Source organism: Leptonychotes weddellii, chromosome 14 (genome assembly GCF_054177405.1).
Source record: "Leptonychotes weddellii isolate Sample4059 chromosome 14, ASM5417740v2, whole genome shotgun sequence".
NCBI lineage: Eukaryota > Metazoa > Chordata > Mammalia > Carnivora > Phocidae > Leptonychotes > Leptonychotes weddellii.
This window is the reverse complement of record NC_138382.1, coordinates 67,071,835-67,078,095: the sequence shown is the minus strand read 5'-3', so window position 1 is coordinate 67,078,095 and position 6,261 is coordinate 67,071,835. Positions and strand designations below refer to the sequence as shown.

General features: G+C 35.5%; 1 pseudogene; it reads left to right on the top strand.

The window, feature by feature from the left end:
• The first annotated feature begins 763 nt into the window (after positions 1-763).
• LOC102730120 (large ribosomal subunit protein uL30 pseudogene) lies at positions 764-1,476 on the top strand (annotated as a pseudogene).
• Positions 1,477-6,261: the final 4,785 nt, after the last annotated feature.

Genomic DNA, 6,261 nt, shown 5'->3' with positions numbered 1-6,261 from the left:
ACAAAGGCAAGAGAAGACCAGATAGAAGTGGGGGAGAAGTGAGGCGTTCTCAGAAAAGACGGGTCATAGTGTGAAGCAAAAAAAAAAAAAAAGAGTGCTGTAGAACTACGAAGCTAGAAAATCTGTCCTGACCCACTTACTCCTCCCAAAAGTTAGGGAAAACTAATCTCACATCAGAATAGGCAACACAAAAGGATCAAGTTTGAGTCCCATACAGATTTATTAGTAAAGAGAAAGGGGACCAGAGAGGACTATAATATCTCGATCGGCAATTTATTGGCAATGAAGGTGAACCATAAAAACGTACTCCAGATGGATGAAAACTGTGGGCTCAAATTTCAAAATGTACTAAAAGAAATTAAGGTAATAATGAGGAAATGAAAGAAAACATAAATCTGTAACAGAAACACTTAGTAATAAAGTTACAGAACACCAAAAGAATTAGGAAATAAAAAAAAAAACAAACCCTACTGATTTCAGAAATAAACATTGAACTGGAAAGAACACAAGAGTGAATGAATACAGCAGAAAATAGCCTAAAAAATAAAGGTTAAAAGGAGTAAAATTTTAAACACCAAAGCAAATGAAGAAAGAGATTTAAAAAAAAAAAGATTTGAGAAAAAGGGACAGAAATAGAAAACAGGTAAAGAGCAACAAACATGTATATAATATGTAAGAGTTCACAAAAGAAGAAAACCAAACAATGGAACAGAAATCATAAAAACCATCCAGCCAAACAACTGATTTTTTTCTGGCTGGAAACATGGAGGGTGCAGAAGAGAAGACAAAGAAGGTTCCTGCTGTGCCAGAAACCCTTAAGAAAAAGCAAAGGAATTTTGCAGAGTTGAAGATCAAACATCTGAGAAAGAAGTCTGCCCAAAAGATGCTTGGAAAGAGAAGGAGGAAGCTTATCTATGAAAAAGCTCAGCATTACTGCAAGGAATATAGGAAGATGCTCAAAACGGAAATTTGAATGAGTAGGATGGCAAGAAAAGCTGGCAACTTGTGCATACCTGCAGAACCCAAATTGGCACTTGTCATCAGGATCAGAGGTATCAGTGGCGTGAGCCCGAAAGTTGGAAAAGCGTTGCCAGATTGTCAATGGCACTTTTGTTAAGCTCAACAAGGCTTCAGTTAACATGGTAAGGCTTGTGGAACCATATATAGCATGGGGAGACCTAAAATCGGGAAATGAATGGACCTACAAGTGTGGTTATGGCAAAATCAACAAGAAGTGAATGGCCTTGACAGATAACACACTGACTGCTCGATCTCTTGGTAAATATGGCATCGTCTGCATGGAGGATCTGATTCACGAGATCTATGGTGGGAGAACATTTCAAAGAAGCAAACAACTTCTTATGGTCCTTCAAATGATCTTCTCCATGATGGGGAACGAAGAAAAAGACCACCGATTTTGTAGAAGATGGCAACAGGGAAGGCCAGATCGACAGGCTTACTAGAACGATGAACTAAAGTATCTACCATGATTATTTCTGTAATCTGGTCAGTTAATAAAAGACTATTTTCAAACTGAAAAACAAAAACCAAACAATAGCAACAAAACCAGTTTAATACAAATTTGTCTTTAAAAATAGGATCTGAAAACACATACTGGAAAGGAACCCTATATACTCAAGAAAAATGACCCAGAATGACCAAAATCGAAACATTCTAAAAAATGCTTTGAGCTCCCAGGCAAAAGGACGAAGTCATTTAAAAAGGAAAGAAAATTTGATGGCTATCAGATTTCTTGACAGCAACACTTTATATCAGGAGACAATGGAATGACATATTTAAGATACTCAAGGAAAGAAAATATGAGCCATATATTATTAATCCAGCTGAACTTACTTTCAAGTATCAAGACGGCAGACAAACCGCTATCAATAAGAAAGAACTCAGGAAATATTGTTCCCAGGAGTCTTTCTTGAGTAAACTACCAAAGAATGAAATTGACTGGAGAGACATTGACATAAGGCCTGGTGGTGAGCATTAAATATATAGCTACCTGTAGAAAAAAGTATAAATGATGCTTATAAGAGAGAAGGTACCAGCCATAACAACTGTATGGTCTGAAATTGTAGGAACACAGCATCAACTTTTAAAAAGGGGGAAAGCATATAAAAAGTAGATTAAGCTCATGATTGCTTTACAGTTGTTACCTAGGAATAAAAAGATACTGTTTCAAATCAATTCCTGGGATAAAAGGTGATGAAGAAGAGATTATTAGCAAATTTTAATACTATTCATAGTAGTAAACTAATAGTCAATTTGTCAAGTTTGAGCAAACTTACAAACTTTCTTAAGCACTCTAACCTCCCCCTAAAAAAATGTAAAAATATAGAAATAAATAAAATAGACCAAATTATGAAAGACCATTTGGATAAACGATAGTATATTTATAAATACAACATAAAACATGACAGAGCAAAGGCCAAATATAACAATCTTATCTATAAGTATCATGGGCTTAATTCACCTCTTTAAAAAATTTAGATTCTCTAACAAAACAAATTCCATACTGTGCTGTAAATAAGAAATACCGACCTTGAAACTGTAAGATAGAAACAAGTTAAAAATAAAATAAAAGGATGGGACCACATATACCAGGCAAATGGAAACAAAAATAAATCAGAGGACATTTTCATCACCCCAAAAAGAAATCCAAACCCATTAGCAGATAATCTTCATTTCCCTCAAATCCCCCAGTCCTAGGCAACTAATCTACTTTCTGTCTCTATAGATTTTCCCATCCTATACATTTCATCTCAGTGAAATCTTACAACATGTGCTCTTTTATGATCGTTTTCTTTCACTTAGCATAATGTTTTTAAGATTCGTCCATGTTATAGTATGTATCATCTCCAGTCCTTTTGACTGCCAAATAATATTCCATCAAATGAATAATTCACTGCATTGAAGGTTGCACAATTCTGTGAATATACTAAAAAATATTCTACAGTTTAAATGGGTAAGTTTTTGGTATATGAATTATATCTCAAGAATGCTATTACCAAAAAACAAAAAAGATAAGTAAAATAAATCAAGGTTCACAGTCTGCATATTAGAAAAGGTAGAATTTCAATAGCGTGACCAACTTGTCCAGTTTGCCTGGGATTTTCCTGGTTTTAGCACTGAAATTCTCACATCCTGGGAAATACATGGGCAAACCGGGATGTTAGTCACTGTAAGTGTAGACCAATGCTATTTAAAAGAGACACAGAAAGATATTTATAATGTTATATACTGTAAAACACAATAAAAATAGAGCTGTTAATAATACTTATGCATCCAAAACCATAGCAAAAACATAAAAAACTCTAGAAACAAGAAAGAATATAAATTCACAGTAGTATCGAACATACGTAGCACAAGCCAAAATTTATGAAGTAGGCAAAGTTTGACACAATTTAGAAGGCCTAACCAACACAGTGAATAAAATAGGTATCTGAATATTAGTAATTCAGAACACAAATTATTTTCAAGAGTGTATAGAATACTCATGCAATTGTCTATACTTTAGGATACACGCACATATGCCCCTTAGTAAGTTCCAAAGAATAGAAATAATAGATTTTATGACGATAGTCAAGAAAAGTAGAAATGATGGAAAAAATTTTTTAAAGTTTTCTCTGTCAAGAAATTTTTTTAAATGTTTACTTAAAAACCTTGGGGAAAGTGAAATAAAGTTACAAAATTATTTGAAAATGATAGTAGTAATGAAAATACAGCATACAAAGTCTATAGAATAAAGCTAAAGCATTTGTCAGAGAAAAAAATCAGAGCATGAAATACCAATGTCGAATAAATTAAAAAGATAAAAATAAATGAATAAAATACCCAGCTCAATAAAGTTAGAAAAACTAGAACAAAGTAAACTAAAAGAGAGTAGAGGGAGGAATTAATGAAGATGAGATTAGGGGATTAATGAAGTGGAAAACGTAATTTAGTAAGTCCAAAAGTTAGCACTTTAAAAAAAATATCAGTAAAGCTACTTGCAAACCTAATGGAGACATTGGTGGAAGAAAACATTCATACATAAAATTAGAAATAACAAGGGGGAAATAACTATTAAAAGAAAAAATAATCTCAAGGGACTACTTTGTATGATTTGCATGGAATATACCTGAAAATCAGATGAAATTCATCTTTTTAAAGAAAACTACAACTTACCAAAATTCAGAAAGTTGCAAACAATCCATCTTCGAAAAATTAGTGAAAGTCGTTACAAAGTTCCTCATACAAAATCACTAGGACAGGTACTTTCATATTTGAATTCTACCAAATCTTTAAAATCAGATTATGTCAATGCTCCTTAAATTATTGCAAAGTATGTAAACATAAGGTACTCTTCCAAATTCATTTTATAAGATGAGCATGATGTTTGTTCCATCTTCCTTAGCAAAATTTGCATCAAAAAATAAAGGTACAAATCAACATTACTTATGAATATCAATGCCAAAAAATACCATCAGCATATTAAAAAGACATATATTACACCAAGTGAGTTTTATTTCAAGAACAGAGTGTGGTTCAATATTAAGAAATCTATTAATATTATCCATCATATTAATAGAACTAAGAAGAAAAAATCATATGACATATTTATAGATGGATGAGCCATTTAACAAAATCCTATACATTACACATGTTGAATACACTCAGTGAAATGGGAAATATCAGAGGATATTTCCTTTGTCTGTGCCAACATTTCCATTCATTATCCAAATTAATCCTAATGACAATCTTACAAGGTAGGTAGTATTCCCATTTACTTATAAGGAAACTGTGGCTTTGAGATATAAAATAAATTATCCAAGGACACATATCATTAATATTTGGAAAAGCTGGTATTTGAATTTAGGATCAGCTGACTCCAAATCCTATTAGCATCTATACCCACATTATTCTTCTTTCTACTGGCTCTTCAAAGTTGTCCTTGATTACCATAGATCTCAGCTTCTACTTCTTGATCCCTTCCTTTCTTTCTTCCTCCCTCCCTCCCTCCCATCCTTCCTTTCCCATGGCATTGCCTCTCTTTACTCTAGCAATATATTTGCACTCCTCCAGTGGACTGCATCCAGTGCTCTGTTCGTTTCACTTTATGACCTAGGGACAGTTATATCTGCTTGAGTCTCCTATTTCCCACCATGATATGAGCTCTCTGAGAGAAATCCTCCCATCACACACGCCCTCCTGCAAAGCATCCTGTGTGTTGTTGAGTTCAGAGGAGTGTCTGTGCATGGCCTGCTGATCGTTTTTCGATCGAGTGCTGGAATGTGAAGGTTGACTCCATGAATTCAAAATTAATACTGATACTTATCATCTGCATAGCAATATGATCATTGTCCCCATATGTATTGATTATACTTCTGTAACCCTAGATATCTCCTTGAAGACTCCCTGCCTCTTGCCATTGAAGAGAATCCTGTGGAGGGCCAGTAAGGCTGAAGTCCTCCCCAGATTTCTACTGATTCAAGGTGGGAGTAAGTGAGGTGGGGCACAGAGAAGGTGTTCATCTTTGTTGGTGCCCCTCTACCTCTTAGATACTCCGTGAATTTTGCCTCCATTGCACATTACTTCATTCCTATTGTAAAATGTAACCCCTTCTTTAGAATTAGTAACCACCAGAACCATCATGATGAAAGTGACTTATTCCTACTATATGAGAGTATATTGTATTTTACAGGGGAGCTGTGGGCGGCCAAGGCTGGAAGGAGCCACATCAGCCAGTACACATTTCCAAGCTTTCTGCTCATTTTCTAGACTCCTTTTTTTCTCCCTCCTTCTTTCTACCTTTCCTCCTCCACTCCTCCCTGTTGTCCTAAAAGCCCCAAATTCAGCTTCCCGTATGATGAAGAACAGTGCATCACTTTTCTTATGTCTTCATGCCTTCCTTATATTGCTGACATGTCAAAATTTACACTTGTTCCCTCCAAAAAGATTATTCTCTCTTTAGTGCCTTCCATTAAGGTTATAAACATAGCCCCCTCATTGTTATAACTATGAAATGCAAGCCCCTACATGGGCTACAGAAGCAAATAGGACAAGGTCCAGAGAACATACAGTCAGATAAAAGTTGTTGGTGGCGGGGGGAGTTCCTGGCTGGCTCAGATGGTTAAGCGTCTGTCTTCGGCTCAGGTCATGATCCCAGGGTCCTGGGATCGAGTCCCGTATTGGGCTCCTTGCTCAGCGGGGAGCCTGCCTCTCCCTCTGCCTGCCGCTCTCCCTGCTTGTGTTCTCTCTCTCTCTCTGTAT